Source organism: Erithacus rubecula, assembly GCF_903797595.1.
Source record: "Erithacus rubecula genome assembly, chromosome: 17".
Classification (NCBI taxonomy): domain Eukaryota; kingdom Metazoa; phylum Chordata; class Aves; order Passeriformes; family Muscicapidae; genus Erithacus; species Erithacus rubecula.
The window spans coordinates 3,693,744-3,702,665 of NC_136669.1; the positions used below are offsets into that span (position 1 = coordinate 3,693,744).

An 8,922-nucleotide genomic window follows, 5' to 3' on the forward strand; every position below is an offset into this window, starting at 1 on the left:
ACTGATTATAATTATAAATATACAATTGCACTCTTATTTCCCTGAAGTGAACATGTTAATTCTAGGCTGAAGAGAGTGCTTTCATTTAGTTTAAATCCTTCCTCAGATGAGGTAATTTAAAAGACATACACTAAGTGAGAATAATAATATTTAGATGGAGAGAAAACATCAATGTTAATTATTTAACAATAATGTTGATGTCTGTGGCTACAAGTGAAACTGCTTCAGGCACCCATGATGACATCAAATGAGAACAAAACACATCCTCAGCCTCTGTTTCACACTGTGCTGGGTTATCATCAAAATACCACAATGAGCAAGCAGGTGGATACAGGAAGAGAAACCAAGCTGATGCATTTGCTTGCACAGCAAGCTGCAGTTACTGGAATATGTTGCATTAAGCCTTACTTTGTCTTAAACATCCAAAGAATATTTAAATAAAATTTAAAATACATTGCTGTGGTCATAATTTAGCCCAGTATCAGTACCAAGGCCAGGTCCTGAGCAAATTTATTCAAGTTTTGGCATCTTTTTTTTTTTTTTTTGGTGTAATTTGACATAAGACCATATGATTTCCTGTGATACCCTAAACAACGTCCTTTGTTTCCTTTGCAATGATGTTATCAGAACAGCTGAATGTTGCTAAATTTTTCTGAGATTCCCTGTGAGCACAGGTAGTTGGCCATAGAAGTTGTTGAGAAGATAATGGAGATGTTCACAGTACCAGAACTGAATTCTTCCATTCAGCCCTGCAGAAGGCCTGATGGAATTGGCAGGTAACTCTGCAGGCTCTGGTGGAACAGCTCAAAATGTAAATATTTCCTAACCTTGATCTACACTGTGGGATGATAACAGACTTTCTCAATGCTCAAGTGATCACAATCCTTCACCAGATTAAGCTTCAAATCTCTCTCCTAAGAAAAGATCAAAATTTGATTTACAGTTTCCATCATTCTTGAGACTCCTCCCAAATAATTCCGAAGAGTATTTCAGAACTGCAGAAGTCAAAGTTTCACACACAAGAATTGCTCATATTTAATAAAACATTTTTAAGCTTCAAAATTTTATGGACTCTTAATTTGCTTCAGAGATTTCTGCCACTTTTGCCCATCAGTTCTTTCCTACATGGTGCACCCCAGCTCAGAGTCTGGCCAGCCAACCTTTCCTTCCTGCAAGACCATCTGTAACACTAACACAAAACACAAAACATCTTCCCTGGGTGCATCAGTGCTTCCTGTTGTGCAACCTTTCAGAAAACAACCTTTTCTACAAAGGAAGAAACCCTGTCTTTAAAAAGGGACAAAGAACACTGCTATCAAAACATAACTCCATGCTTTTCTATAAATGAAATTATAATTATATAAGATTATATACACATTTAATCAAAGCCACTTTGATAAGTCAACTTTTCTAATTAAAACCAGTATTAGAATTCCAATTTTGAGGAGAGATTAGAAATATCAGAAATGTGAAGAAGTGTCAGAGGTAACAACCATAAATTAACTGTCAAACAGTATTAAGACACTGACTTATCTATAATGAGCACTGCTTAAAAACATTAATGCATCTCTATGAATTTTTACCAATTTAACATTACTTTCATTTTAAGAGTTAACATCACTAGAATCCCCTTATGGAAAAGGCATTATGTACAACTAAATATGCAGCTTCTTGCCACTGTGACTTACAGAAACTTCTCTAAGGGGAACTCCATGGTCCTTTCTTTGCCTGCTTGCTCAGACCAGCTTTAGGTAAAACAGAACAAAGTAAAAACACCAAAGTCTAACATAAATTTGGAATCTAGGTGAATTAAGATTTTTTTTCCCCCAGAAAACACTCTCCACTGTAAAAATGCCTATTTGTTTAACTTTTTACAGTGCTGAGGAACATCTTTAATCAGACATTCCAAATTAATTAGGAATAGTGGGTTCATTATCTCATGTTTAAATGCATTTATTCTTTGGAACTAAAAAAAGGTATGTTATTTTCTGCATCAATCAGTACAAGGTGCACAGAAATTTCCTCTTAGAAATTCAGCTAATTATGCTTTTAGGTGGTCTGGAAAATGTATATATCCATATCCATTAAGGTTTTTCAAGAGTACATATTATGTACTCATAAAAGCTTTTTGGCTTAAAAAAAAAAGGAGCCTCCATGCATTTATACAGTAACAAAATCATAGTATCAACATATCACAAAGTCATTACAGCTAACAGCCTATCCATATTACTCTCAAAATTCCCTATTTCCAGGAATTTATAATGCAGCTGTAATAAATGGTCCTTTATCAACAGGTTTATAATGCACTAGTAATCATTTTCTCAAAGTTGAGCATGCAGAAAAGTATTATTTTTTGCCATTTTATGCAAAAGCTACATCTAAGAAATGACAGCATTATTAATGCAAAAAGATGTTTTAGTATAAAAGCAGTTTGTTCATAACAGTTCTTAAAAACTCTCATTAATTTTATACAGGCTCCTCAGTACAGACTGCAGTTATGAAAGGCTTTTTTTTCAGAACAGAAAGGAAGCAAAACTAAAACAAAGAAAGGAATGTGGCTCGTGCCTCATATTGTGATTATCTTTGCATTTTCCTCAGTATGTGTGAGACTGCAGCTGGGCTCAAACAACACAAAATTCCCACCCTTGTGGCAGGACAGTGGAGCTTTTTGTGGCTGGAGCTGCTGCCCACAGGCTGGATTGCCCTGCAAACCACCCTGGCCTTTTTTGGCCAGATGGGGAGGAAAAGCAGCTCCACCTAAAGAGAGCCAGCTCCCTCCTCACCACTGAGCTGCCAGTATTCCATATATTCCACAGGCAACATGAGTGTGCTGCATCCTGGCTGTCCACAAAGCTGAGCTGCACCAACTGAGGAAAAGGAGGGAGTGGGAAGAGCAGAAACCACATCAAAACTAAAAAGGCAGATTTCTCTGGCTAAAAATAATTTCAAGCTAACTTGGGTAATAACATAGGAGTGTAAAATCCACCAAGAAATTACGGCATTTATTCTGAGCAAATGGTTCATATGCCTGACTGCACATAATATAGTCAATGCAAAAATAGGCATTGAAACTGTACTTTAAAACTTGTTTCACCTTCCTTTTCCAGTTCAAACTCTGTTGAACAGGAGATCAGCACAGTGTGGAAAGAAGGATGACTTCTCACAACATGACATGGATCAGCTACCCAAGCAAGAGCCAGCCTTTCACTTCTCAAGAAGAAATTGAAGCTGTCATAGCTTCTCAAAACATCATATCCAGACTTATGCACTGTTATATTGCCCTTTTTATACCCACAGGATTAATAGCTGGCATATGTATTTTGGTAATTTTCATCAAGAATCATTTGCAGAACAAAAGAGCAAGCTTGGACTTACTTCTTCTAGACTTCACCATCAGCAACATCCTAATGATTTTGTTATCCTTTACTGTCATCACTAGACCTGACTATTTAACAGTCACCCACCTTGCCTGTAGCGTGCTGTCATTTTTTTTTAACCTTGGTTATTTCAACTCTCACTATGTTTTAATTTTGACACTTGCCACACTATTACTGGAGAGATTTCCACAATGGACTGCTCCCTGCAGAGCCACCCAAAATCCCATCCTGTGTGCCGTGCTGGTGCTGACGTGCACCTTCTGTTTGTCCCTGGCAGAGGCACTGCTGGTCGGCACTGACAATTACCACCTGCCAGCACTCTGCCAGCTGGATCCATTATTTGCGTGGCCTGCCTACGAGATGGTTAAATTCACCTTTGGGTTTGGAATCCCATCACTCCTCCAGATGCTCTGTTTCAGTGCTCTGTGGGCTCAGGCTGGAGCTGCAGCCTTGCAGCAGCACATCCGTGCTCACCCCGCCGTGTACGTGACCGGCGGGACGATGTTTATTTGCCGCCTCTTCTACAACGTCATGATTCTCTTCAGGACAACACTGAAACTACAGAGGAGCATTGGAACTACAAAGAATGAGCTTGTGATGAACGTTGCAGAGATAATGCTGTTCTGTGAGAGCTGTGCTAGTTTGGTCATTATACTTTTTTTTTATAAGCCGTGCCAGGATGAAGTGCTTAAAGTCGTACAGAAGTGCCGAAGCAGAACCCGAGCCAACAATCACCTTGAAATACCAGAAACAGCCCCAGCCCATCAAAATGGGTCTCAGTAATACTTGCTCTTCCAAACTGTAATCCACTTCGCTTTTTAGCTTGTGGGTTTTGGTTTGGTTTTTTAACTTCTTTAAAAAAAGGGCAATTGTTCCTTCTTTAGAACCCAAACTTGGCCTGTCTTACAGCAGTACTGAAAGAAAAAAGATGGTCAGTTCTAGTACAGTGATCTGTGAGAAAACTTCCAGGGTCTGGGGCTGTTTGGTGTTTTTTTCATATATACCTATATATTTAAATCATCTATTTTTCTGCAAGCATTGCTTCAAAGTCAGGTAGAAAGATGAGTACTGTTGCCATAGAACTGTGCTTCTGCAATAATATCAATGCCCTAGCAGAGCTGCAAACAAAAATGTGGGAGAAAACAATTCTGAACTGAGGTCAAAATCCGCAGTCAGAGCATTTTCTCAGATGTGCTCCCTCCTTTGACTTCTTACCCTTCAAACTACTTATTTCTACAGCACTGATATATAACTGGTAAATGTAATTCCAGTGGCAGCAGCAATGAAGGTTTTGTCTGAATTCCTGTGCCAAAAAAAAAAAAAAAAAGAAATAAAAAAAGAAATAAAATTCATGGAAACACAGGTCCATAAAGGAAAGCTTTGGGTCCTTTGTGAGGCACTGAACTGGAAAGATCAACAGGATGGCTAATTAAAACTTTGTGCAAGAATGAAAGCTTTTTGTTAATGTACTCTCAGCTTCCACTTTGACTTCCACTTTAGACTTAGAGCAATTATTGATTTAAGCCATTCCTGATGAGTTCATTCAGAAGCACGAAGTTGTTGGAAGAGTCACATTCAATAATACACTAACTGAAAAACAGAGAAAAACCAGCCCAGAACAGTAGAACTGAGGTGCATTTTTAAGAAGGCAAACAAAACCCAAGCTCCAGTTCCTAACTGGAACCAAGGCTCTGCTGGAGACAACACAGAAGCATTGTACATTTAGATAAGAGTTGATGGATAAATGGTGCAAAAAAGAGGAAAAAATCTGAATTAGAATAAAACAGCTGTGATGCAGGAGTTTGGATGAAGCCCTGCAGGACTGGTAGCTGACCCAGGGTGAGATGTAGGTGCAAAGCTGTAAATGTTGCTTTGAGCACTTTGCTACTGCCAGGAGCCACCTTAGGCATTTGGCTTCAGCTTCATCTTCTTCTATTACAAAGGCAGAAATGGAAACAAGAAAAGCATGACATTGTACTAAAACTTGAATAGTGATGTAGACTTAGATGGCAAAGTTATAAAAACACAGCGCTGTGATGAGGAAGTGACTGGAAGAGTTCTAGGAAAAGCAATTTTGATGCTTAAATCTGTGCCTTTGTATGAAACCTGGTGCTAAAGGAACTGAGAGGGTTTTTTGCACTTGTACTGAAAGATCTTTCTGATGGGGTCCAGATTTGTGTGGGGAGCTGGCATAAATTGGCATGGGACACCTACGAGAGAACAGCAGGAGCTGATTGATCAGGATGAACACCTTCCACAAGAAATAGCCAAGTGCCAAAATGGAAGAATAATAATCATATAAAATACAGATCAAGTATCTAGAGATATGGATCTAGTCCTTGACATGAAAATCCTGAAATGCATGGACCATGACTGCATCACATGCAAATAAAGGGCAATATGTAATCCCACCATGACTGTAAGGACCAACATTTCTGCAAGATGTAAAAATCAGCTGGTAAGATGTCTGCATTACATTGTGTCAGCCTGCTCCCTGTTCCATTTTGTTCTGCTGCCAGCACCAACAGATGGATAATTAAAGAACTCTACATATAAACAGATCATTATAGAACGTGGTCAGAAAGGAAGTGCGTAGATAAGAATCATCTCTTTGAACACAAGAGCCAATTTCGTACTTGTGAAAGGAATTCTCAGATGGCATCAGAGTTTTGTTTAGCACCTGAGAAGAGGGAAATTAAACAACACAGACCAAAGATCAGCCTTGCAGAAAGAATTCTGAAGAGATGAGTTGTAAGAGTGAAACATCAGTGAAAAAGATGACAGACTGAGAGAAAGAATATGTCAGAAGGTACAAGCTGTTTATCCCAGCTCAGAAAGTCAGAGATTCAGCTGTATAGTGGATAAGGAGGATATTTTGTGTCTGGGAATTATGAGCAAATGACTCTACTTTATTTACAGCTTCCATACATTTTTAATTTAAGAATGAAAGAATAAATATTATGTTGTTTCTGAGTCTGAATTACTTTGAAAGAAAATCGAGTCAGTGAAAGTTGGCTGGGACTTAGAAAGAGTGGTCTGATGGTGAGTGAATACCAGTCACACACCTGTGAGGAGCAGATTAAAAGTAATAATTTTGAAAATTTTAATAATCCAAATAATATTTTTAAGAACAAAATAAAATCTCCATGCTCTGAGAATTTTCCCCTTATGCAAGCAGCAGCTCAATTGAATCCTTACTTCTCCCAGGCTTCACCCAGTTGTGAACAGTATGTTCCAGAAGAAATACAGCATATATTTTTATAGGCAGGCTGTCAAAATTAACTGAAGGGATATACTGGAAAGTTCAAAGAAGAATATTTTACTTCTGTCTTGATAATATTTGTATCTTTCCACAGCTCTGGTCTGCATTTGAAAAAACCACTTTGTTCAGTAGAAGAGGAGAAATTATCAGGCTGCTGAAGTTAAAGCTTGAATTTCTGAGTTGGTAACATGTTTTGGAAAAGAACTCAGGACTCATCATTACTGAACCAGCTGGCTCAAACTTGATCTGATCCCACTGCAAACAACATTTGAGCTAGAGACTGGATGTGCACACTTGAATCAAACTCCAGCTGCTACATCCCTACCTGGATTTCTACCCCTGCCCTTAGTTACATTCTAATATTAAACTTACAGACACTGAAAGGGCACCAGTATTATTTATCTTGATTTTTAAGTAGCTGCAGAAGATTTAGGGCAGGGTGAAAACTCAAGCAATTCAGTCAAACTAAGTATAGTGTGTCCACCATATATGTTGCATGACAAATAAATTCACTAATGGATAACATGAAAGAATGCATTTCACTTCCATGGTACAAAGTGTCCAGCAAAGGATTGCCAGACTCTGCCAGTAAAATAAAAATTATTGATATTTTGCAAAGAAAAAAAAAAAAAAAAAACTTAGCATTTGAATAGAATCTGAAGGTTTGTATCTAGATGGTCTTTGAGATCCCTACCACCCCAAACAATTCTAGGATTCTGTGATCTTTCACTAAACAACATTTTGTGGCTCCATTTAGTGACATTTTTAGATTATCCCTTAAGAGTTTTGCAATATATGCTCTAAGAAAAATAAAAAGGTTTTACCAGAATAGTTTGAATGGGTTTGAATGGGTGTTGCCCCTGCAAAAGGAAAAGGCTGAACTTTAAAAAATTATTTTTAGCAAGAAAAATGCATTCTCAGAATTATTGGCAACTGAAAAGCCTAAATACACAAAATACACCACATCCAAGGTTTTCTGAAGGCACAGAAACAATTAATTCCAGCTCAAACTAAGTTTGATTATTTACAAGAAAATTATTTGCTACTGAGGCCGGACAGGATAAAGTATGAGAATGCTCCAGAGCAGGTAATGGATGCTGATTCCATTCAGTGGTTGAAAAAGGTGAATTTGGACATCAGTTTACCTGGAAAAACCTTGTGAACAGTATGACAGCACCTGTATTTCCTCTAGAGATAGTTTCAGTGGAGATTCTTGCACAAATCTTATTTCTTCAGCAAATTTTTATATTACATTGTAAGCATTCCAATACAATTTTAATTTATTCCTTCCCCTTCCATGCAATACAGTGCCTTACTTTTTTCCAGCTTTCTATATCTATATCTATATTGCCCTGATGTAATTTCTCCAGGACTCTAGAGCTTTGTACCCAAAACACTTCTGACAGAATCCAAGAGTCTCTTGCATCTTAGAGGGTTTATCCAGCTGGAAAGGCAGTCCCAGAGTGCTGGCACAGGATGCATCAGACTTCTCAACATTGTTCTCTCCCATATCACACCTCCCACTTTCCTTCTCCTCAGCTGCCACCTTTCAGCAGCACAGGAACAGGCACATATGTTGAAGTCTGCTAAATTACACAGAATATCTTCTGTTATACCCCAGATTCAGCCTCTTGGTGCACTGAAGTACATCACAACTACACCAGCACTTCTGAAAGACTCTCTGGTGCTAGACATGTTTACTGAGATATTTAGAGTTTTACATATTGAATGCTACATAAAAATAAACCAGGAAAATTCCAAATGCTGGATTACTGAGGTCTGACATTATACAAATACTACTGCAGCAGTTGCTTTCACACATGTTCTCAGCAACAATCACAGTAAGGTAAAAGAGGTGGAGCTTTAAGGATCAATACTGTCACAACTGTGACCAAGGATCATTAATCCAGTCACTGTAAAGTCCTGTGGAATACCTGCAATTGAAGGGAAAGAGCAAAACCACAACCTTCAGCAGCTGCTAAAATTACTGTGAAGCATTTTATGGAATATGGAAATGACAAACAGCGAAATTGAGATGGATTAATCAGTAACAATAATTTGACTGTATAAACAAGGGCCTGAAAATGCTGTGATCTGTTTTAGGAAACAGGATTCAGAGGATTCGCACGATAATCTCATAAAATATTCAGAGGAACACAGAACCCATTAATTACAATATAATAATATACAAAAGTACCATAATATTAAATATGACCTCTTATGCTTCACAGTTCTTCTAGGCAGAAAAAACAGCTACTTCATGGGTCTTTTGAAAGAAAATTT

The 8,922-nt window shown here is 38.0% G+C and overlaps 1 protein-coding gene across 1 annotated transcript in view; it reads right to left on the bottom strand.

Annotated features, from left to right (window-relative positions):
- Positions 1–8,922, bottom strand: part of CHLSN (cholesin) — a 116,214-nt gene that overhangs the window by 87,244 nt on the left and 20,048 nt on the right. The gene's annotated exons all lie outside the window — the stretch shown is intronic.